Source organism: Canis lupus, chromosome 19 (genome assembly GCF_003254725.2).
Source record: "Canis lupus dingo isolate Sandy chromosome 19, ASM325472v2, whole genome shotgun sequence".
NCBI lineage: Eukaryota > Metazoa > Chordata > Mammalia > Carnivora > Canidae > Canis > Canis lupus.
The window spans coordinates 17,893,659-17,919,809 of record NC_064261.1 but is presented as its reverse complement, the minus strand read 5'-3'; the positions used below and the strand labels follow the sequence as shown (position 1 = coordinate 17,919,809).

Genomic DNA, 26,151 nt, shown 5'->3' with positions numbered 1-26,151 from the left:
CTGATCAGGTACAGAATGTCTTGATTGTTAGAAAGATGAATAAGAACAAGACCCACAGGGGAGCTTGGTATACTTCCGCTTTGTGTGTGCATGAGGTGGGGAAAATACATGGTTTCCCTGTCACCTAGTGAGAGCAAATGGGCAAATGACGTGAATTTAGCATACGTCACCTAAGAGGCCCGTGGCTTAGGAACATGCTGAGTCAATTTGCTACTTGAGAATTTACATCACCTTGATGGTGGACTTCCCCAAAAGTGGAATTCTAAGCAACCTCACATCCCTACCTGGGGAGAGCAGAGATTGCCTTTTTCCTATATCTCTGACACTCCAAATCGTGAGGTGGATACAGACCAGACCTTATTCCCTCCACCCACATTTTCCTTTACATAACAACAGAAAAAGATTTTTCCTACAGCTTAGTCACTAGCAGATTAAATAGCATTCTGAAAATTAGGAGGCAAAGTGACAAAACTGCTTTCAAGGAATTTGTTTTTCATCTCTAAGTTGGGGAGTCTTGAATTCATTATTCAGCATTTACCCTAAACAGGTACCAACCTGAAAGATAAAGTAAGTTGCTACTTAAAACAACAAATAGGAAGCATTACATCATCAGAAAAACACTTATGGAGCCTGTGTGTATTTGGTATTTCTTGAGATGCTATCAGGTCACTGCTCTGTGAAGACACACGGCAAACTTAATGACACACATGCTTGAGAAAATGAAAGCATGCTAGCCTTTATGTGTGAAAATGACACTAAATATGATCAGACAAATGTGCGCTCGAGGTTTGTTTTTCAGTTGCACTGAGGTTTTTTTTTTTCCATAATTTCTGATCACATTTACAGCTGGTGACCCATGTCACGATTTTAAAATGATTAGCAAGAGTTATAATTATAATCTTTGCTCATAAAATGTTTTTAGCCTTTTAGATTTTCAGAGGAATTAAAGCCGTGAACAAGTGCTTAGTTGGCATCATACTATGAATCTTCAGTAAAAATAATCCGGACTTATATCAATTTGGGGACAGGCTAGGAAAACACATATCTTACTGGTAAGATATGGAAATCATGACAATATTAGTTACATCTGAATTAATCTGATAAAATTAGTTGGGTGAATTATTATGGAATAAGAATTTCAGCTATTTAACATGCTGGTGAGATTCCTTCATTAGGCTTAGCATTAGAATTCATCTCACTCATCTTGATAATTTTGGGTTATATTTCTCGGTCACTTTTTCCATTTTTAGGGAGAACATCAGATAACTGTCACCTGCCACAGTGCAAAGACTCTGTATGACTGTCATTCTCACTGCTTTCTTTCCGGAGTCTGGCACAATGCCTGACATGGAAAGGCACTTAATAAATATTTGTTGCCTGTATACATTAATAATTGATCGACTGAATGATAGAAAGATTTAATTCATTGATTATTGGCATGTACAAGAAATGTAATCGGATATAGTAGGAAACCAATCACCTGCTCAACCCTGATTCTTACAAATAGAATGAGATTTAGCAGACACCAAAATGAGAGAGAACAATCAGTCTATTAACCTAAGCATCACAAAAGTAGATAACTCAGGGTCTAAAAAACAGATGACTTTCCTGCAGTTATAGCCCCAAAAAAAGCCTGCAGGTGTACCCTAGATAAGACAGTTTCCGCTCGTGAAACAGAAGCACTTATTAATTAACGTAGAAGCCGTCACTTGAACAGAAAGCTAGGCAAATGCCTTGAGCCGTTAAAAAAAAAATTTCCTTCAGAAAAGCATTTCTTTTGATGATAACTTTTAAAATAATTTATGTAGTTTCTTTTTCAGTAGCTGTGCTCGATCTATATCGTGCAGCATTATTAGCATTTGTTAACAACAGAAGTGGTAAGGAAATTACTCACCACAATTGTTAGACTGGGTTATTAGAGGCAAAGAGAGAAGAGTGGCCTTCATGAGTACTCAGTTCAGATTGCTGCTGTCAGCAGAGGTGTGGGCCATAGTGGGGGAGGATGTGAGAATGGAGGAGGGAATTGGCTTGCCTCAGTTTCTGGTGAAGCATTAAAATTTGTAAGGTAAGTCACCTAGCTTACAAGAGCAATTGGTTTCTTTTGTTCTAGAAGAGAAGGGTTGCTGAGGAATACATTCAGATGAGGAATAAACATGACTCTAAACTTTCTTTGAGTTGGAATTTCATGAAAGCTTCACTTATAGAAGTAAGGTGATGGCTCAGGAAAGCAGTATATATACAATTTAAAATTTTTTCGGACTGGAAAATTAGATTGTATCAATCATTTCTCAAGAATGATTTGGTGCCGTGGATTGGGTCTCTAGTGACAAATTTGCATGTACTATGTGCTTTGATCCCTGTGTGTCTGTGCATAATAAAGACATCTTTGTTCATTTAAAATTTATTCATTCAACAAGTATTTATTGTCCATCAACTAGTCACATTTGATTTTTTTCTATGTGTGAAAAAATGGAATGGTCTTTACTGTGTTTTATTGCACACAACTTGCAAATGTTTTAGCAGGAGTGTCCTAACATACATGGTACTTTTGTGAAAATGAAAAATAAAAACAGCTCCCTCTCTATGCAAAAGAATTATTTTCAAAAGTGTCCTTTCTTCTGAGAAGAGGAAGCCCTATGTCCTGGCTAAGAGGTGTACATTCTGGATTTCAGTCCCTAGCTGGGCACCATTTTGCAGTACACGAAAAGTATACCTATATGTGGAAGCTAGTCTTAGGTGCAGCCTCACAAAAACAGTTTGGGTTTTGTCCAGTTTTCAGTGATTTGGACCAACTGTAGGAGAGTTCCTTCAATCTATCTTAGACAAAGAATCTGTATATCCAAAGACTCTGGTCTCAGTTGCTCATCTGTCAAATGAGAGAGTTGGACTTGATTCCTTTTTCTTCCCCTAAAAAATATGTATTTTGGTTATATAGCAGGGAAGTCAAGAGCATAGGCTTTGGAATCAGACTACTTGAGTTTGAATTCTGGCTCTATGATTTGAAAGCAATTCTATCTTGGAGAATCTCTCTGACCTTCAGTTTCTTTATTTGTAAAACAGAGTGATAGTACCTAGTATGTAGTTCATAGAGTTATGATGAGAATTAAATGGGATATGGCACACAAAGCACTCAGTACAATATTGGGAGTAAGTATTCAGTAATTATTAGCCATGAGGATGGTGTTGATGATTATGACGATGATGACCATGTGATTCCACATCTCAAGAAAACCAAGAGCAGCTAATCCCATCATTTGTCTAACAGAGTTCTAGCATCAGTAATCTCATTAACACTCAATAGTTTGTCCACATTCTCCACTCAGCCAGTTAGAACACCTTCTGGGTCACTTATCTACAGTAAATAAGGACATTCATTTTGTAGGCCTTGACAAGGCTACTGCCCTCTATCACCTAATACTATTGTAATACTCCTATAGATACTTGCTATCTTTCTAGGGGAGAGTCAAATAGCAGTCAGTTTTGCCTGCATCAAATAATTGGTGTTTGAACTGACACCTCATCATCCCAAAAGCAGCCTCTAGGGAGTCTTAAGAATAATCCCTCAAGCAGATGAATTCCTGAAGCACCTAAGAACCATGATGTATCAGTTAGCCATTGCTGTATAACCACAATCCCAAAACATAGTGGCCACAAACAACAACCATTTATTATTATCATAAGTTGTAGGATGGCTTAATAGCTCTGCTTATCTGGAGTAGACTTAACTGATCTTGGCTGGGCTCACTCACGTGTTTGCAGTCAGTAGCAGATTGGTCTTCACCTGGACACTAAATTCTCCTTACATGGCTCCCAAATCTCTCCAACCTAGGCATGTTTTGATAGTGGTGGCAGGGGTCCAAAAGAGAAAGTGGGAAAACAACTCTTTTTTTTTTTTTTTTAAGTCTTTGCTTGGGTCAAGTTTACTACTATCTCATTAGCCAAAGCAAGTCACATAGCCAAGCCTAGAGTCCACATGGAAAGGTACTACTGAAGGATATGGATAGAGGGAGGCATGAAAAACTGACACCATGACTATAATCTACCACACATAGTAAATATTACTTTTAAATATTACTATCTTAGAAATTTATCTAATAGCTTCATTGTCTCACTATTCAGTCACTAATATATATATATATTACATATAATATCTATAGTTGTTTCTTGCTTTATTCACCAAAAATGTCTTAAAAAGCATTACAAAATCCAGAGGTAAGTTTCTAGTTCCTAATTAAATGATAAAATCATATCTGAAGCATTCTGTTTTGTTTTCTATTTCCCTGTATGGCTTAGTCAGGTTCTTTAGAGCATTGGTCATCTCAGATATAATTGCCACCAACCATAACAGCTGAAAGACTTTCCTGTACCCCAAAAATTGTTTTATGGAAGCCCTCTAAAAGCTCCATGTGCACTTTAGACAAAGAACAGAAAGAAAGCTAACAGATATTTGAGTATTAAAGATTGGGCAAAATCTTGGTCAAGTTCTCTTCATGAACTCCCTCTGATATGTTGTTTTAAAAATCAGTTAGCAGAATCCTTCTAAGGCAGATAAAAAATGAGGGAAGGTGAGTTTATCCCTGCTTAAGGTAAAACTGAAGTATTGAATTATGCATTTAAGTCATATGCTAGGGGATGCCGAAGCCTGGGCTTTCCCTTTTCATAACAATTAGGTGTCCTGCCTGCATAGAAGCCAACCCGGAGATGGCAGACAGCACCCATCAAAGAGCTGGTTCGAAGTGGCTTGCAAAATCCTAGTTATTAAAACCTGCAAGTCCTCCAAAGTGTAAGTTGTTTATTAGGATTTTCGTTTGGACCTTCGCTTTAGGATCTACAAAAACACTCTTGAAATTGTCAAATACACCTCCTAATTTAGTTCATATCTCTAAATTCTGACATACCAATACAAGGGCTCAGACCCTTAAAAAAAAAAAACCCTCGACATATTTGAAGACACTGTGTGGTCTACTCTCCCTTAACTTACTAATCAAACCAGTTTAATATTTTCTCATAGGACCTAGTTTCCAACAATATCATCACTTTGTTCCCTGTTTTTCTCTAGACCTTGCAGCTCTTGGCCACATCTTCTCTTAAATGTGGTGACTGTGCTGCCCAGGGTATGATAAATTGGGACAGTTCCCAGGCCTTGTGTCCCCCCCCCTCCCCCCACCTCACATACACAGGTGGCTAGGAAGTGACTCAGGAGATAGAATGTGAAGGAACAAGAGATTTCCAGCACAAGTGTAGAAAAACAGTTGAAAGTCTCACATATAAGTGTACTCCATCAGTAAATTCATCCTTCCTTACCACAGCAGATAATACCAGAGTTCTTCCCTTTTTCCATAGACTCTGTAGGATGCATGTGACTAATTAAGATTCCTATTTTCTTCAAAGTCTGTCTTTAATATTCGCTTCCAACTTATCTTTTTTTAAATTTTTATTTATTTATGATAGTCACACAGAGAGAGAGAGAGGCAGAGACACAGGCAGAGGGAGAAGCAGGCTCCATGCACCGGGAGCCTGACGTGGGATTTGATCCTGGGTCTCCAGGATCGCACCCTGGGCCAAAGCCAGGCACTAAACCGCTGCGCCACCCAGGGATTCCACTTCCAAGTTGTCTAAGTCAGCCCTAAATGATGTGATTTACCCTCACCTGTCTCACAGCACAAACCATTTTTAGTAACCACCATTGTTGATTACCACTAACAATGACTCCAAGTAATAACCAAAACTCTAATAATGGCAAAAAAAACAAAAACAAAACGAACTCCAGCTTGTATAAGTCATTCTTCTAACCATGCAGCCCAATAGGTGTTTCTCCTTGGATCAGTACTCCAATACTCACTATATTCAGGTTGGACTACTATAACTCTCTAGTCTTTTTTCCCTTGTTCTCTTTTGCTTTCCTTTTTTGTTTTTTTGTTTTTTTTTAAGGTACTCAAGTCTTAGCATTTTCTCACAAAAGTAGCAGAAATAGATTGGGAGTGTGCATAAAGGAGAAAGTTACCCCCATAGGTCCTGCTTTACATATTTGCCTCTTCCTAATGGAGTATTTGCATGTGACAAGTCCTCCAGGATCCACTCCGAACTTTTATTTTTTATTTATTAATATTTTATTTATTTATTAGAGACACAGAGACATGGGCGGAGGGAGAAGCAGGCTTCATGCAGGGAGCCTGATGTGAGACTCGATCCCAGGTCTCCAGGATCACGCCCTGGGCTGACGGCGATGCTGACCTGCTAAGCCGCTAAGCCATAGGGGCTGCCCTGGACTAACTTTTAGAGGCACAGCCCTAGCACAGAGCTCAAGCATCCCTCTCAAGGGAAGCAGCTGAACAAAACAAGCTTCCCCTACTCAGGTTTTCCACCTAGTCATTGAGTTCCAACAGGCTAAATTCAGCTGCCACCACTCAGAGACAAATGGAGAGATAATATAAAATACCCTTGAAGTTCTTTGTTAGTAATCTAGCATGTAAGTAGGGATATTTACTGTTTTCTCCCACTGGTTTTATGAATCTAGAGTTTAGGATTATTCATTCAATCAACAAATAATCGAATATTTTGTGCCAGGTAAATAGACCAAGAAACCCAGAGCTCATGGAAACAGATCATGGACAGATAATAACACAAAATGTAAGGTATATCAGACACTGATAGTTGCTTAAGACAGAAACAGTAGAGGAAGATAGGAAATGTGGGGTTTGGGGGAGTAGGTGCTGTTTTTCATAGTGTACACAAAGAAGGCCTTAGGAATGAAGAAATGAGGAAGTAAGCCATGTAAATATCTGCTGGAAGAACATCCCAGGCAGAAGAAATAGCCAGTGGAGATGTCAAGTAAGCAGTTAAATGTACAAATCTTGAGTTTGAGAGAGAGTTCAAGCCAGGAAATATAAATTTGGAGTGATCAGCCTGCAAACGGTGTCTAGGCTGAGAAGCCAATTGAGATCACCAAGAGAGTTAGTGTAAATGGAGAAAAAAGATGGTGTGAGAATTAAGCCCCAAAGTTTAAAGTTTGGGGTGATGAGGAGCAATCAGCAAAGGAAACAGGCAGATTGCATACTGCTGAAGGAGTAAAACCCAGAGAGAGTGGAAGCCAAATGAAGAAAGATTCAGTGATTGATACAATGAAATGCTGATAGATGAAGTAAGATACAGGCTGCAAACTGACCTGGTTATAGCAGTGGGAAAGTCGTCAGTGAACTTGAAAAGGGCTATTTCAGTGTAGTAAGGACAAAATCTGGGTTTAAAAAAGAAGAGGAGATAAAGAGTCAGTGAGATCATTATTTCAAAGAGTTTTGTTATAAAGGGAAGCAGGGAAATGAAATCATAGGGAGAAAGGGGTAAATAATCAAAACTTTTTTTAAAGATTTATTTATGTGTTTGAGAGAGCACAAGTGGGAGAGGGAGAAGGAGAGAGAATCCCAAACAGACTCCATGCTGAGCACAGAGCCTGACGTAGGGCTCAATCTCACAACCCCAAAATCATAACCCAAACCAAACCAAGAATCAGATGCTCAACCGACTATGCCACCCAGGTGCCCCAAAGCTATTTTTAAGATGGGAAAAATAGTAGCCTGTTTTTATGCTAATGGGAATGATCTATTCGAAATGAGAAAAATTAATGGTTTGGTGTGTGGAGAATTGCTACAGTGATGTCCCTGAGTGGTTAAGTGAAGGTGGGATCCAGCGCACCGGTGGAGGGCTTGCCCTTAGACAGGAGTACAAACCATTTCTTCAGTGTAACAGGAGGGAATGCTGAGTATATGGATACAGCTACAGCTAGGTAGATAGATAGGGTGGTAAGAGCATGAAGACGTTCTCTTCTGATTGCTTGTATTTCCTCAGAGAAAATGGAAATCAGTCATTAGCTGAGAATGCAGATGAGGAAGGAGGTATCTGAAGAGAAGATGTGAAAAATCATATGGGAGTTGGAGAGAGTGAATGAACTAGGGAATTTTGTGAGATTATTTGATGGCTCTGTGGCCCATTTGAAGTTTATGGTTATGCATTTTTAGTGAGGCTGATAGTCATGGATGCATGTTTTTCTGCAGCCAAGGTTAGCTGTATGCATGTGAGCACAGAGTAGGTGTAGACATGGATTTAACCATGGCTGTAATTTTGCCACATGAAGACAAGAAAGTGAGTATGAGGATGATAATGATGATGGATAAGAGGCAACTGATGACATTAGGATGGAGTAGGGGACAATAGAAAGTTAGTAGGAACAATAAATTGCAGGAGGTGACATGAAGAATTGTTGGAGTTAAGGCACTAAAGAGAATAAACTGGAAAGACAGGAGATGGTGATCAGGGAGTGGGATGCTTGGAAATGAGATTATAAAGGGATTAAAGTGATTGATAACAACAGGGTCTAGTAGGATGTGTCCATTGAAGTAAGTGGCAGAGAAATGATATAGGCAAGATCTTTGAGAGAGGTGAGTGAAGGAACTGACCAGAATATCGAAGGATTATCTATGTGAACATTTAAATCATCAAAAATTGTCAAGAGCGATGTTGAAGGAAGTAAGCAACAATTAACTAACAGTTAAAATTTCAAGGAATGAGAGAAAGGGACCTGGGATATGTGGTTAGGGTGTGGGGGCGTTGGGTAAAGACAGAAACAAGGAAACTAGCCGGTGCTATGGGCCTTATGGCATGCAGTTCAATGCAGGTGCTTTATTTTTAGGGTGGAGGAAGGAAGAATAATCTGAAATTAGCAACAAGGAGCAAGTCATTTGCATCTTGCCTTCTTTCCTCTTCATCTCTTGTATCTCCTATAGTATATGCTTCCAGTTAGGTATTTTAGAGACATATTGCTTCTTGGCTTTCTTTACTCCTAAACTTTTTTTTCTTATTTTGTTCACTTAGTGCCCTAGGGATCCAATGCTTAGACCTGACTATACAGTAGAATCACCTGAAGAGATATTTGAACATTACAGTATACACAGGCCCTTTGAGCTATACTGATTAAATTGTTTTGGGATGGGGTCCAGGTATCTAGAGTCTTTGAAGTTCTCCAGGTGATTCTAGTGGACAGGCAAATTAGAAGCCACTGTCCTAGGGAAAAGTTTGAAAAGGTTTGAGTCTTTGTAGACATCTGCATTGTTATGGAGAATGCTCCATGGTTTTCATTATATCCTTGAATATATTCCTGACTCAAGAAGATTAACACTAAGCCCCTTATTTTCCTAATGAGAAAACTTGAACCTTAATTTATTTTTTAAAAATCTTTTTCATTAGAGATGGAGATAAAAATTGGGAAAAGGGAGAAATCTAGAAAGAATGATACCAACTATGTAAAATGATGGTGTCTTTTCCAAAACATCAGTAGGAATTTGAAACCTCCATGAGTAGAATCCATGAAGCTAGCCCACTACCCTGTGCATCCAAGATCATCTCTGCCTCTCTTCCTGCCCTCTAAAAATGTGACATGTATATGGGTAGCTGACTCTGGAGCTCTCTCACAGATGGTTTCTGCGTAGGAGTGGTGCATACGCCAGGCTCACTTAGCACCTGCGTTTTATGATGTGAAAACTGCACATCCATCATATGATCATCACCTCAAATTGTATAATTTTTTCTCACAAAGTGGAAAAAAGAGGTTTCAGAATATGCATTCAACTTCTGCTGGCCTCCTAAAGGAGCAAGATGGGTCAAGAATGAGGTTTTAAAATTGGGGAGCTCAGGAGGCAGAGGCCCTTTCAGGCTGTGATGGCTGTCACTATACTTCACTTACTGTGTCCACACCCTTGTTCTTTCACTGCTGCAGTAGGGCCAGCTGCCAGTGCACTCAGTTTTGTGAATTTACTCACGTATTAAAATGTTTGCCAATGTTAACTCAATGGTTCTGGTTCCTTCATTACAGACCTTAATCCTCTGATAGGGAAGACAGGAATGTCTTGGAATCATGTGGTTTAATTATAACCATCATTTTTACTTAGCCATCTTTTATCTATTCGGTTGGGATCCTGAGATGCTCAAACTAAGCTATGAGATTTCTAAGCAGTTAGCACAAAGATAATAGGGAACAGTTTAGAACTTGTTAGACAAGAAAGATTCTAGTGAAAGCAGCAGCCAGGAGAAATTACTGAATATATTTGCCTTGGCTATGAAATTGCCATATCTAGCCTAGTGAGTATTAACACTTGCTTGTGCCTCTGCACATATGAAGGAGAAAAGATTGGCAAATAGAATATGTCCACAGATGTACTGGGTGAAAGTGCAAATGGCTTCTCCTTTGTCTCTTGTTCTCTCCCTTTCTTCCTACCATTGACCATCATATCCCCTTTTTTCTTTCTGCTTATAGTCCTTTACACCGAACTCACACGCACACTTGACTTCCACCCCCACATGTCATCCACTGACTCATGCTCTCATAGTCACCCACACAGTTGCTCACTGTGTGCTTCTTTCATGTCCATTTCTGTCCAGAAGCCTCGGCTTTTTAGCTTTTGCCTGATTCTCAACAGTAGTAGCCTATAGGTCTGCAGGCCTTTGGAGTCCAAAATGCCTAAACCAACCATGGGTTGTTAACTTGTGACTCTCCTCACTACTCCATAGTATTTGGATCAACTTTTGGAGGAACCTGTGATGACACACATAAATCTAATGAATTCAGCACAAGACCTCTGGAGTGGAGGTTGAAAATTAGCAGCTCTTAGGTGATTCTGGTCAGTGTTGTCTTCATCCTACATGGAATCTTAAAAATACCCTTGGGGCCATGTTATCTTTTTTTTTTAATTTTATTTATTTATTCATGAGAGACATAGAAAGAGAGGCAGAGACATAGGCAGAGGGAGAAGCAGGCTCCATGCAAGGATCCTGATGTGGTACTCCATCCCAGGACCCCAGCATCATGACCTGAACCGAAGGCAGACTCTTAACTGCTGAGCCACCCAGGTGTCCCAGGGCCATGTTATCTTTAACAAAAATATTGAGTCAACATTTAAAGTTAGGAGATACTACAACTTTTATGTAACATTGAGTCTGCATTCCCACCAGGCAATTGTCAGTTAGAGTTGATTCACTCCTGTGCCCCTTTATATAGGTTTAAATTTGCCAGTTTCCCATAGTCCCCACTACCCCTGATCCATCCCAACCTCCTGCCTTTTCATTTATTTATGGTAATTGTCTGGCTCATGGAGGCTTTTGTGCTGGACATATTCTCTATAGCTACCACAAATGGAATCCAACCCAGCTGGGCAAGAACCCAAAATTAAAAAGATAAACTACCCTGGTGGTTGTGAAAAACCAAAAGGAAGAGCTGCCTCCTGGCTCTTTGATGTAGTAGAAAGACCATTGCTTTGGGAACAAATATGTCTAAGTTCAACTACTTGCTAATAGTTTAACTTTGGGTGATTCATTTATCTACTACAAACTTAAGTTTTAATTTTTATCAAATGGAGTTATTAATGGAGACATTGCTGTAAAATAATGTATTTAATAAAATGCCTAACACAGTAAATGCTAGCTGCTATTAGTATATACTTCCCCTCCCCTTTCTGGCCATATGCATTCTTGAGTACTAATTAGTACACATGCACAGTTGTGATGAAAATATCAGCAGGAGAGAAAGGATGATGTCAGCAATACTGGCCAATAATGATGAAGCCAAACAAGCTCAATGGTATTCCTAAGATTTTGGGGTGCCTCAAGAGCTAGATGGGCAGAAGCTCTTGCCATAGTGTCTACAAGAAGGACCTGAAAATTCATCAAATGTTTTGCATCTCTGCTATGCTGATAGGCCAGAAGAGAGATGCCAGGGATCTGTACTAGAGCAATTATAGTAGAGAAGGAAAGAAAGGGACAAAAACTTAAGAATTAAAATTGATTGATATGTAAGGATTATGTTGATTTTATACTCTGTCAACTTTGCTTGGTTGGAATTGCATTTTTCATAATTTCCTTCTCTGTGTGGATCAAGGGTGACCACATAAGGCATTTGGCCATGATTTGGAAGGTGGAAGTAAAACAGGCCAGTGTTGTCACTGACCTGCTGACTCACCTGGGCAGCACCAAGCCCACACCTTGTCTAGCTGTTACCCATCTCTTCCTTCAACCTCTCCAAATACTGGGCTGACACATGAATAGTTCTCAGATTTGTGGTAGCAGCTTTTCCTGCTGGTCATCAGGATTAGGTACAGTGAGAGAGACATGAACTCCAGTGTTTCCTTTTAGGCTCTAGTTTATTCTTTGATTCTAGTTCTTTCTCACTCTTCTCCACAAATGTCCATCTTTCCTTCCTAACTGCCAGCCCTCCTGACCAAGAGTGACCCCAGGCTTATCATAAGATAGTTCGCTGGGATTCACAGAGACAGTTGTCACAAAGAGCCAACAACCTTCCACAAACTTCAACATCAGCTTTCTTCATCTTTCCACTCCAGCAACTGGTTAGTGATTTTTCTCTGATCCTTTCAGACCTTTATTTCCCTAGATTCTCCTATAATTGTATGAGGTCTAATTTCTACAATGAATTCCTTAGTCCTTAGTGTCCACAGTGGTTCTGCTTCTTAAATGGAACCCTGATCAGTATGGGGAATAAGGGAAGGAAATGATGGAAGGTTTCCGGGCCACTGGTTTGGAGATGAACTAAATGGATGTATATGAAGAATATCAAAAAAGATAGCTAAAGACATATACCTAAAGTTCTTGAAAAATACCCCCTGCCCAAAGGCTCTCAAAAGAATGGAAAAAGCACTGAATTAATCTAGAGAACTCAGATATCTAGGGAAGTTCTTATTCCCAATGTAGGACTCACTCTTTCTTTCTTTCTTTCTTTCTTTCTTTCTTTCTTTCTTTCTTTCTTTCTTTCTTTCAGATTTTATTTATTTATTTGACAGAGAGAGCACAAGTAGGAGGAGCAGTAAAGGGAGATGGAGAAGTAGGCTCCTTGCTGAGCAGGGAGCCCGAAGCAGGGCTTGATCCCAGGACCCTGGGACCATGATTTGAGCTGAAGGCAGATGCTAAACCAACTAAGCCACTCAGATGCTTCCAGGACTCACTTTCTTTCCTTCTTTTTTTTTTTTTTTTTAAGATTTTATTTATGCATGAGAGACACAGAGAGAGAGGCAGAGACATAATCAGAGGGAAAAGCAGTCTCCCTGTGAGGAGCCAGTTGTGGGACTCTATCCCAGGATCCCAGGATCACAACCAGAGCCAAAGGCAGACACTCAACCACTGAGCCACCCAGGTGTCCCAGCGGTGACTTTCATCAAGGCTTCCATCTCTAAGTCACAGCTTCATCCACTTTACTACTCTGGCTGTGCATACTCAAGGGATAAATCTGTCTTTGGATGTATCAGGCACTATCCTCAGAGAAGTCATGGCTATAATTATTTTATCAGAGATCTTCACTTCTTTTTGTTGCTGTTGTAATATCACTTTCTAATATTTTATAATTTATTAATATGCTATGTTTATTATTTATTTTCTGTATTCTCCCACTATAATGTAAGCTCCTCAGGGGCAAGTCTTGGCTCTCTGTACCTTAGTGCAGATAAAATACCTAGACTGTGGTCCTAACTGTGGCACATAGTAAGGACCCTTAAAACAGTTGTGGAGTTAAACATAGTGAGATTCAGCAATTGCAGTATAACGGGCTCTATTATATGTATTCAGAATCAGAAACAAATGTGCAAAAGATATGAAAAAACTTGGTTGTAGAAGGTATTGGTCATATGGGACATGATATAATCAGAGTTAATGTGCTTACAGCTTTTGGGTCCAGACATGATGAATGTTATTCAATGCACACCAATACCGCAACCACCTGTTGTCCTAACAATGATAGAAGCAGCCATCTCAAAATATGAGAAGAGGCAAACAAAGCATGATTTAGAAGGGATACTCAAGTACTAGCATCTCAAATAATTTACCCTTTGTATAACATTTCAGGATGCAGAATTTCCAAGAATTGAGATATTTTAGACTTTAGTAGCTATTGCAGGTTTCCAACCTGGTAGATATTGTATGAAGTACTTTTTGTGCTTTCACTCATCTTATCCTTCCGCAAGCCATCAAATAGATCTTATCATTCTGCAAATTAGGAAACTGAGATACAGAAATCTAACATCCTCAGTGTCAACCAGATAAGTAAATGAACTTGCTTGTACCAGGCTACATCCTAAGACTCGTTTCTTTGGTAAGTATACATCTAAAAAAAATTGCAAAAAATTTTTGTTTTCTTATTTGTAGTTGCAACATGGGTAATCTCACTCTCTTGCCCACTCTTTCCTTCTAAAAGGATTCTTTGCTTTTGTGGATAGTTCCTGAGCTCTTCTTTTTGTAGTATGGAATGCAAATACTGAGAGGATAGAAAAGCTAAAAAGACAGGTTAATATAGATCCACATAATAAAACTCTGACCAATGAAGAGAGTGGTAAAAGCCTACCTTGCTTGAATTTATGGCTTAGTTTTTTGGAAGATCTTAAAGACAAATTTTGGAGCTAAGTTGGTATCAAGGCAATATGGAGGATCAGATGGGAAATGAGATTTTAAAGAAATGTAACTAAGTAGGGCACCTGGGTGGCTCAGAGTGTCTGCCTTTAGCTCAGGTCCTGATCCCGGGGTCCTGAGATCAAGTCCTGCGTCAGGCTCCCTGTAGGGAATTTTAAGAATAAAATCTTAAAAAAAAAAAAAAAAAAAAAAGAAATGTAACTAAGTATTCTGAAAATGGTGCCCCTCCAGCATATTCAGGAGAGACTGTTGTAAAAGATTAAATAGTGTTTATCTACTTTTTAGTTGCCAGACAACTGTTTCTTTGAATGAAAGTCCACATGAGATTGGATCACAAAGTGGCTTGCTTATATGGATTATGTTTTGAAAAGAAGAAAAATTGATGATTAGCTCCATCATTACCCAAGTCTGAAATCATAAAATAGTCCAATACCTCCTCTATTAGCTATCTATTGTTACATAGTAAATCATCCCAAAATGTAGTAGCTAAAAACAATAATAAGAACTTACTATGTCTCTGAGTTTCATCCCCATGTGGACCTCCCTATGGGACTTTTAAGTAGCCTCATAGCATGGTGGCTGGCCACCTACAGAGTAGGCAAACCAAGAGAGGTGGTAAAAGCTGCTTTTATGCCTTACCCTCGAAGGCCACATGTCATCACCTCTACCACATCCTACTGGTCACACAGGTCAGCTCTAACATGAGAGGGACTCACCAAAGCATGAATACCAGAAAGCAAGGATCACTATAGGGAGGAGGCTCATCTTAGAGACTGGCAACTACACTTCCCTGTTTCTTTCTCCCTAAACACAAATGGTCTCTGAATATGGACTGTTCTTCCTCTATGCCTCTTCCTATTTCCACTATCTGTACTATTTAACTCCTTCACTTTATCTTGAGTATGCCCTGACTAATGCAATGGTCTCTTAATTGGTTTTCTTACCTCCAATTCACTCCATATCTCTTTTTACCATATCTATCCTTCTTCTTTAACAGAGCTTATTCTAAAAAAAAAAAAAAAAAAAAAGACCACACACACAACAACAACAACAGAGCTTGTTCTATAATTATAATTAGTTACATATATTTCTACCCATTTATTTCCCAACTAGGTTGACAGGTTTTGAAGGTAGTTATTGTTGCATACATTTGCATATTTCACAGCTCCTAAACTGTGCCTCAGAAAGGTGTGATAAGGGGAAAAGCAGTAGAACCTAGTGGGTAAGCACAGAGATGGCTGAGCCAGACAAATGCTGAAATTAAATCCTAGTGCTGCTACTTCTAAGCTGTGTGATCTCAGGCAAGTTATTCAACCTCTCTGAGCCTCTGTTTTCTCACTTCTAAAAAGCAAGTTAGTCATAACTAATTAATAATATTTATACCAGATATAAGTATTAATAATTATTAGTAGTTTGATCATTAATAATGTCTGCCTTTCAGAGCATGATAATTAGATAAATGATGTGTGTAAAGGGTTTAGCATTATGTTTTGCACATACTAAATACTTAATAAATTGTAGCCAGTAATACATCACATAGTTGGCATTTAATCGCCTTTTTAAAAATTAATATTGAAGAAGGAAGTATTTGGCCAAAAGGCCCCAACTCTGACAATTCTCTTTCCCCAGCTTTCAGGGCCTTTCTGAGGAGTTTTAGAGCAGCAGTATCCAGTAGAATTATTTGAAATGACTATTCTATATCTGCACTGTTCAGTGGGGAAGCCACCCACCACATGTGGCCAATGAGCATGTGATATGTGGCTAGTGTGAAGAAGTGTGTTTTTAGTTGTATTTAAATTTAAATAGCCACATGAGGTAAGTGGCAATCACAGTATTCAGGACAGTTCAATAATCTATAGTTCTCACAGTTTACAGTCTACCATTATATAGTCTATATTTCTATAGTCTATAGTTCTCTGGTTTTATAGCACCATGTTAGGCATCCCAATAGATCTGATTTCCCTCTTCTTTATGGACAGGTATGGTGCTATAAAAACTCCTCTGTGAAAATCTGAAGTTGAATGCTTAAAGATAGAACAAAGATCATGTTATATTTCTCTTACTCAAGAAGTATTGACTGACTACCCTCTTTTTCTATGAAGCAGGTATGTTGGAGAATAAAAAGAAGTGACTTCTGTTTTCAGGAAGGTATGAGGATCTAAGGCATTGAAGCTGCATACACACTAGGAAATAACTTGATTAAGAAGTGGAGAATAATTAGTATACAATTGCTAGTTATGATTTTGTCAATTAAAACCATTTTAATGTAATCCCATGTATATCATCCTTACCATATTCTCCATCTCATCCCCAGGCCCTCTGCTTCATACTGTGTTTAATCCTTGCAAAACCCTATAGTATAGATGTAATACTCTCCTTCCTTTTTATAGATGGGGAAACTGAGGATCTAAAAGGCTAGGGAACTTTCCTGCAGCCATACTATCAGAAAGTGGCAGAGCAGGGCTTTGAACTCATTACTATGAGGATCCAAAGCCTATTTTGTTAATCATTCTGCTGTACTACCTCATTCTTTATAATGTGTCCTTCACATTGCTTGCATGGTTTTGAGTGTCCATTTACTATATTATTTTAATTATACAATTACATGTATTCGTTGGAGGAAATTTTAAAATATAGAGTTGCTAAATAAATAAATAAATAAATTTTAAATTGGCAGTTGTTGTAGCCTTGTTGACCCATTGCCAAGAGTAATCACAAAACATAATCAACTACCAAGCCTGTCTACCCAAGGGAGAGAGGGACAGCCCAGTGTGAATTTCTTTACAGGGTCAGTTCACATGAGCACAACGGAATGTCAGCCTCTCAAGGGATATACTGAGTACAAAGGATTCGAGACTGATTTGCTCACTCTCAGAGGAGAGAATTAAAGACCCACAAGTTTGAATAACTTGCAGTGATAATTCTCAAGAAGGTAAAATTATTCCTCACAGAGAAAAGGCAGCAGAGCATTCAGAAACTCATCTATGCACATATAGGTTATATTTCATTTTATGATATTCCTAAATCCATTTGTTCATAAATTCAGTGACAGTCTATAGGCAGCCACTACTGCCATCTGTTGGTGGTCAGCAGAGTTGATGCATTTCTACACAGGCGCATAAAATGGTTCTTATCTAAGTCTGTAAGTTGAATCATCATAACAGGAACTTCTGTATTCGTGAAAAAAAAAAAGCATGTGGAATCAGATAGACTTGGGTTCACATCTTGGCTGCGCCTCATGTGAGAAGTGTGACCACTTTCATTCTGGGTTTTCCATTTGTTCGATGGGGATAATATCAAGTTCATATGAATGTTTTAAGAATTATGCAATGAATGTATATTAGTTTGGATAGATGCTAGCCAAAATATCAGTGGCTTAACACAGTCTCTTGTTAACATCATAGTGTCTTGCTCATAAAACAGTTCAAAGTGGATGCTTCAAATCACCAGGCAGCTCTCTTCCAAAAGGTGATTCTGGACCAAGCATTTTTTATCTTATGACTCTATCATCTACAACTCTGGCCTCCAGGGTCACCCTAGAACCCAACATCAACCATCAGAGCAAGAGAAGAGGGCATGGGGGTGTGCAAGGAGGTTTTTATGAGCCAGACCTGGAACTACATACATTACTTCTATACTTCTTCCATTTGCCCCAAGTCAGTCTCATAACTGCATCTTGCAAGCTGTTTTGTAAAACTGAGAAACATGGCCCAGAAGTCTCTCTGTCACAGCCATAATTTTAAGTAATAAAAACATAAGCATCACTCAAATGCAGTCGTAAATTTTTCTTTATGTATTATGTAATGTTATTTATATTTTTCTCAGTCATTAATATGTAGATATTAAAGTAAAAGGCAATGTGATATAATGAAAAGAGTGGTGATCTTGGAGATGTAACCTAATTCTGTGTGATCTTGAACATACTGTACTCAGTAAATCTGAACTGCAGTCCTTATCTGGAGACTGGTGGGGTGAGGCCAACAATGTATTGTGTCTTCTGTTCAACCCCTATATCCCTAGCTCTAAAAGTTTACACTTTTTGCACAAAAGTAATACAAAACAAAACTCTCAGTGGCTCCCAGAGCAAACAAGTGATAGAACACAAGTCTTGGATGGGATTAGAGGGAAAGGTTTCTAGAAGACAAGCAGCTTTAAGCCCATTTTTGAGAGGAGATAGTTCCAAATAGAGGGAATAAAGTATGGAATGCCATGCAAGAAAGGCATAAAGAAGATCATAAACAAGAGTCTGGGGGAAGGGGAATGGTAAGAATAGCCTGGCTGAAAAGCAATATGTTAGAGTGAGGTTGGGGATGAATTTAAGAAGTAGTTTGATAGGTAGAAAGAAAAGACATTAATGTTAAGCTTCCAGACTTAGGCGGCCATATTAAATCCAAAAAGATCCCAGAAGAAAGCCAGTTATGGTTTCTGTATGGGCAACTGACATCATGAAAATCCGTTAGTCATTATGAAAAGAAATGTGATTAGATCATAGCACCTGACACGACAGTACCTTCTATTAAATTGTTGGATGTCCAAAATCTAAATACTCCATAAATATTCTTCCAAATATGCTGGTTATCTGAATTCTATACACATTTCAAGGAAGAAGAGTTTTATGTGGTAATGGAGAAAAGCTGAAGATGTGGGAAGACTCAAATAGTTCACATTGAAAGAGAGCCCTCATTTCTTGGCTTTATTTTGTTTTATTTTTTTTTAATCAAGGATAAAAATGTAGGTAAGACATGAGTCAGAGCAAACTCAGAAAGTACCTAGAAGCCTTCAGCATTTGAAGCCTGCTGGCTAGTTTCATGTGGGTGAAGTTCGGTTTTCAGAAAGACAAATTGAAAATAGAACCTGTTTGTTTAGATTTTGCCATTCTCTAGGGGACGTGCAAGAATGTTCAATGAACTGGGAGGGGGGAAGAATTTCTTCTTGGGAACTGCCCCAGAGGGCCTTGGTTAGAGAGAATATTGCCCTAGAGCAGACCCTGAGCATGTTGCAGTTTTTCTCTGGACCAAGTCTGAGGAGACATGGTCTTAGCCAAGGTAAGTGCAAGCAGAAGTTCAGCACAGTCCTCCAAGCAGGTTTCCAGTAAAGGCCTCTGTCACACTCTCAGGAAACACGAGATGATTGAAACATTCCTCGGGAAAGCTATCGATGACAACTTTGACTTTTCTTCAGCTCTTGGGAAGCACTATTTTTGTTTTTATTTTGAAGAAAAAGGTTATTTTTGATGGGTAACTTATTCACTGCATATTAACTTTTTTACATAAATAAAAGATTCTACTATTAATAACCACGTGACTGTGGCAAGTCACAAGCTTTTCTGGGCTTCAGGCTTTGGTTTTCTTCTCTGTAAAATATAGAGACTAGATTATATAATCTCCGAGGCCTCTTCCTGATCTGAAATGATAAGTTCTAATTCAAACAACTTCCTCTTTCTGGTGAAGTAACATGAAGCCTGAGGTTACTTTATCACATTCTTCTAAATCTCTATCACTCTTAAAACGTATAGGAAAAAAACGAACAGCCCATTGAGCATGTACCGCGGGAAGAATCCTCTGTTCAGCGCAACAGCATGTTGGTTGGGAGCACTGAGCTCAGAGCTACTTTCCTCCCACCCCCAGGACAAGGGGGAGTTCACATCTTTTTGCTTCTTAGAAACACCAGTGTTTTTATTGTGGCTGTACAATATGTTCTCTGGCTGCACTTTCCAGTTTGGCAATAGTTTATTTACTATCTTATTCTTTATTTCATCTCCATGTTTTTAGATGGGTTCTACTTCTTTCTCAGGAGCTAATTCCCTCTCAATAAAGACCATATATTAAATAGAGCAATTTTATGTACGGTGTCCAGGACAGAGTATGTGATGATAATGTGATAGGCCACGATGATGAGACCCAAAAAAATATCAAGATTTCAGAGCCAGTAGCCATTAGCCATCTGTGGCTTTTACATTGAAATTAGCTAGAATTAAATTAAATTAAAAATTCAGTTCCTCTGCCCTACTAGCCACATTTCAAGTACTCAGCAGTCACATGTGGCTAGTGACTACCAGTTTGGACAGCAGAGAGATACCACATTTTTATCACTGCAGAAAAAGTTCAGTCGGATAGTGTTGCCTTAGAGATCAACTAGTCACAGAATCATATTCTTAAGGAATGTCAGGGAACTCAGAAACCACTTAAAACATTCTTCTATCCCGTCCTGGCAGCTCAAATCTCTCCAGTACCAGAAAATTTATCACCTTTACAAAGTGGTTCATTTCATTTTTTGAAAACTTTATATTAGAAAGTTCTTCCTTAAACTGGGTCAAACTCCATATCCCTTTAACTTCTACTCTCCCTCTAAACACAGGATAAGTGAATGGTTCTTCCACCTGGAACTTCATCAGAGCATCAGTGCCTCTATTGTATCGACTTAGACTCCTCTTTTCCAGTTAGCCCATGCCACAAATGAGGCAGCTGAAGTATGGAGCAGTCCTGCCTCACGACTCCATGGCAAAGCTGGGGCTGAATCCAGGTTTCCAGTTGGTGTGTTCCAGTCAAACCTTACTGCTTCCAAGTCTAGCAACTATGTCATTAAAGAATGTATGTATACAAATTCATAGAGTTGAAGCTCTTGGTCTTTTGTCTCTCTTTCTACTTTGTTGTTGTTCCATTTTTATAATTTTCTTTTTTTACTGCATGAGTCTCACCTAAGAGACTCAAGGTTATTTCTTCCCCAGTAGAACAAAGCGTGCGTGAAGTCTGCACGAATATTTCAGAACATAAAACTATTGCCTTCCCTCAAAATAATCTCAGCTGGCAAGTCCACAGATAACACCAAAAGGCTTGCTTTAGTTTGCTAGTTTCAAAGCAGTATGAGGATGGAAGAGGAAGTTAGAAGCACTAAAGAGAAATGACCTACTTCCAAATGGTATCTAGAAGAGAGGATGCTCTTGATGACTGTTCAGTACGAAAGGGCATCTACCTCTCCATCGGGCACTATGGAGACTTTGCAGGTGAGATATTGTAAATGCCAGTTACAGTTTCAGATCTGTGCAACAAGCACTCACTGAGGTATGGGGTCTGTGCTGGAGCAACAAAAATGATTGAAACATTGTCTTTACCCTCTAGTCACTGACATGGAGGCGGGGTGGAGTCAATAAACAGCCAATTACCACTCTAGACCACTCCATTGAGCATGTCGATGGGTGTGTTTCAAAGGAACCAGCAGATCAGTCTTGGAGCTCAAATGGTCACAGCAGTTGCTGTCATAGTAGAGCAACTTCTGAGAGTCACTAATTAGGGGGACACCCACAAACCAAACTTCTTAGGAAAGAAGACTGCTCAAACTAGCCTGGGCCCAACAGAAGATCTGGCACTGAATAAACAGCTATCTTCTCAAACAACAAAAAACTGCTCCCTGATTCACTTCATTAAACTTGGCATACCATCAGAAATAATGTCACCAGCCTCCACCACCAGCCATGCCCCTTAACATTCAGGTCACGGTTGACTATATATATGTATGTCTCTGTGTATATGTATATACATACACATATATATAAACAACACATGTAGTTAGGATAGATAGGGCTTTATATAGAATTATTTTATATATATGTATGTATACAAACACATATATGTATGGTTTATATGTTATATTTTTTAATATTTTAAGTCTTATATTTACACATGGGGCATATTTATATATACATACTTCTAGTTATTTATACATACTTCTAGTTGTGTACAGTTATAAATATATGTAATATTTTAATATAAAACATATGTATACACACATTTTTGGAAGGATACACAAATTTTTCATGGTGGTAACCTTGGAAGAGCTGGGCTAAAGATCTTGAGGGGCAGTAGAGAAAGATAAATGTATCCTTCCTGAATTTTATTTTATAGCTTTTGTGTATTTTATATTTTTTTACTAGCTATTAATTACTTTTAGAACAACAAAAATATTTTTATTAATATTTGGTTAAACTAAGGACACTGTCATCTATCTTTGCTCTGTTTTCCAACATGGACTCCAAAGTGCAAATAGAATTAAAAGACCTTGTTTCAGGCTGGGCTCACCCAGGTACTTTGCCTTAGAAGACTTAAGTTGCTATGTTTTTCTCCACATCTGCTGACCGGAGACAAGTAGGCCCAAGTTAAGATTATATGAGATGACATATGTGACATTGTGACAGTGCTTTACAAACCATAAACTATGTGCAAGCCCCAACACTGGCTAGTGGATGAGTGCCCAGAACTACCCATCTTGATTAATACCACCTGGGTCCTGGTATGTGTGTGGCAGACAGGGATGGGTGTGATATAATGACAGGGAAAGGAGGAGGAGCGGGAAGAAAAGAAATGAGAAGGGACAGTAGCAGAGGCTGAGATAGGATAGGGTGGACAGGAGGCCTTGGGGAGTCCTGACGCAATCCGGGCCTCCATGCAGAAGGGTGCTCTGCTCTGGCATAAGGCCTGGGCTGCCATAGCTTGCAAGCTGATACCTGAATACCTTCATTGGAACAATAACATATCGTTCTAGACATTTTCATGAGAATATGGGGAATTCCTATCTCTTTGTCTAAAAGCTGAGCTTCCTCCCATTGTCCTAGAGTCCTTTGTTAACTCTCTTGGATCCCCTAATTATTAATTCAAACCAGCATACATTGAGTTTCTCCTCTCAGCCAGGCACCGTGCTTAGTTCTAGAGACATGGGATGAATATAATCATCCTGTTAGTCCTGTTAATAGTGGGTAAGGGCAGGGAAATAACAATTGCAATCCAGCATGCTATTACAGCAGGAAGATGTGCAGAGTGCTATGATGGTGACTATACATAGGAAGGGAGAAGAGACATTGAGAAATAGGTAGGAATTCGCCAGACAAAGAATTTGAACAGAGAGGCTTGAAAATGCATGAGAGATTCAGAGGAAAGTGAGTAACTGGGTTTGGCCAAAATAGAGAGTGAGGGCAATGTGATAAGTTAAATCTGGAAGTGCTGACCTGAGTTGGTTGTAAATGGCATTTTGTATTGTGCTAAGGAGCTTACACTCTTGTTCAGTCAGCCAGAAGGGGCTCAGGAAAATGAGAATCAGTTCATTTGATTTTACATCTTTTATGAAGGAAAGCTTATAAAGCTACACAATTATTTACCTTTAACAAACTAATATTTTATTCATAGTAAGAACCTTTCAACCTACTTATTTCACTGTAAAGTGCAACTTATTATTTATATTCTATATCTCTCAAATAATTGATTGGCCACTCACTATTATTGGGTATACAGCACAGAAGAAAATTTAACCTTGTTTGGGAATCAGAATCCCTGGTTAGGTGAATTGATAAGTTATGATTTTTCTCCTGTGAAAATGTAAGTACAAAATATTGCATATAATTTCAGGGAATTCATGGAACTCTTTTAAAAATTCCTAAGTTCAAGAGTAGTAGAGATAATCAAATGACAGTTTTGTCTTGACAGTTTGTTGGGTTTTTTTCTAGCAAGTAAATCATGTACAGAGTCTTAGGTACTTACCTAAAGCCTCATACTAGATTTAATAAAATGAATTCAAAATCTTATTTCAGTGATAAAGTCTGAGGTCATCTTCCAAATACAGTGTAGAATATTGAATTATTTTGAAGTCTTGATTAAATGAACTTTAACACATATTTTATTAACAAAGAGAGGGTCATTCAGCTATTTAAGGATGCCCATACATGAAATGATAGAGGAAATAATTATATTAAATAACAAGTCTGTCAGACGTAAAATTTTCAAAAGCCTTCTCCTGCTGATGCCACATTAATGCTAAACTAAGTCTAGCCATAAATAAAGATCTCTCGAATATCAAGGCTTGCTAGCATTCAGAGTAAAATATTCCTTTATGGGTTTATTAATCTAGAAACCCTTGAAATTGCAGCTCTTTTTGCACATGGAACAAGAATAAATCTTTTGGACATATATTACTGGGCTTTCCTATTTGGAACCTGCAGAAAAGGCCAGGGGCAAAGGAGAAGCTGGAGATGGAGGGAAGGTTGTGTATTTGAACTTTTTGTGGCAGGAGTGCAAAGAAAGATTCACGACTTGCCTTCTGAAAGCCAAAATAAGGTTTTTCTTTTTTCAAATTTTTTTGAAAAATAAAACGCTTTTTCTAACACCTTATTTTCCTATTAACATGGGAAGAACCTGATCCAGAGACTTGATCTTGAAGTTTGGTGTAAGGAGGGAGGATTAGACAGCTGGAACAGGAGTGTGGGAAGAACTTGTGAATACGTACATGTGGGGAAAGAGGCAGGTGACAAAAGGAGTCCTGGCCTCTTCCTCTTGGCTGAATCCCCAACAGGGACAGATCTGCTAGAGAAGCAGAGCAGCTCTACTCCTATATGTCCTGGTGGGAGAGCACTGGTTTGCAGTGCATGCTGGGCTACCCCACATTTAGAGAGTGTATGAGATGGCCCTCTTGAGCACCCTTGGCCCTCAGACAACACAGTGAGTTCTGAAGTTTCTGCTGGCAGGAGGAGAGCTGCAGAAGAAAGCAGATGGTGTTGGCTGTCCAACTTGGCAGAAATCTCCAGGCCAAGCAAAATGGCTTTGAAGCCAGGTTGCAGCCAACCTTCAAAGGCCAAGTCACCAGAGAGAAATCTTGGTCTCAGGCTGACCTGAGAAAGCACAGACCCATCACGCCAGCCTCAGAATTCAGGAGCAGCCACCAGCAAGAAGCCCAGGGGAAGAGGCAAGGCAGTCAGATTTCAGAGGACGGCAGCCAGTGCATGGTGGCCAGGGATATCACAAAGAGCACGGGGAAAGCTCCTCATACACCCAGCTGCTACCCAAAAGGGCGGGGGTGGGGGGGCATTCTAAGAGCCTGAGAATTGACTGAAAAACGGGATCGCCCAGAACAAAACATTTAAACTAGTTCTGATTGATGGGATCACATCATATTTGAATAGATTGGAATTTAGACCAAAAAGATACTGTTTAAATCATCAATCATTTGTTGGTGCCTTTAAATGTCTGCTCCATCCAGCAGGATAGAGGCTCATAGGGGAATGAAGTCAGCCATAGAGAAATGAAGAAGCTACATGTCCTTTGCACGTGTAAAGACACTGCGAGTGAATTTGGAATCCAGCTATATCTTTTTCCTGCTACACAGTTCTACCACAAATTCAGGATCATATAATAATGTATTACTTTCCTTGAAAAAAATGAGAAAAAAAATCCAAATTTTAATTATCAGGGTTTATCATTTTAAATACACTAGGCAAATATCATTATATGTGTTTAACAAATCATTGACTTGTCTGTTACATAGACCATATATTTTGTACATGTGCATGTGTGTGTGTGACACATACATGTATGTATCTTAATATTCTCTATTTCCTTTTTTTTTCTGGTTACATTTCCTGTGTGCTGAGCTGGGGTATTTATTCTTCTGAATGATGCAATGGGTTAACAAGATAATAGGAAGGAAATCTTTTAAGGTACAAGGACCTTGACACTACAGTTTGTTTCGATTTGATTAAACAGATGGAATTCCACGCAAGTGGAAAGTTGTGAAGGCGGACACCTATAGCATATACAACATCAGTGAACAAAAGTGGTGGGAAGTCGCAGAAATGAAAGGCGGCAGAATGGTTTCTAGCATCTCACCTCTTACCAACAATACTCTGCTGCTTTGAGCCTTCTCTACATTCAAAATCCAGGT

The 26,151-nt window shown here is 39.0% G+C and overlaps 1 long non-coding RNA gene across 2 annotated transcripts in view; it reads left to right on the top strand.

Moving 5' to 3' along the window:
* The window catches only part of LOC112642746 (uncharacterized), a 28,564-nt gene extending 7,506 nt beyond the window's left edge, over positions 1 to 21,058 (top strand). Inside the window, exons 2-3 of one of the 2 annotated variants that reach the window (XR_007403978.1) lie at positions 12,251 to 14,137; positions 16,431 to 21,058. This is a non-coding gene — a long non-coding RNA (uncharacterized LOC112642746). The remainder of the gene's footprint in view (positions 1 to 12,250; positions 14,138 to 16,430) is intronic. The other variant, XR_007403979.1, reaches the window with a different exon arrangement.
* The last annotated feature ends 5,093 nt before the right edge of the window (positions 21,059 to 26,151 follow it).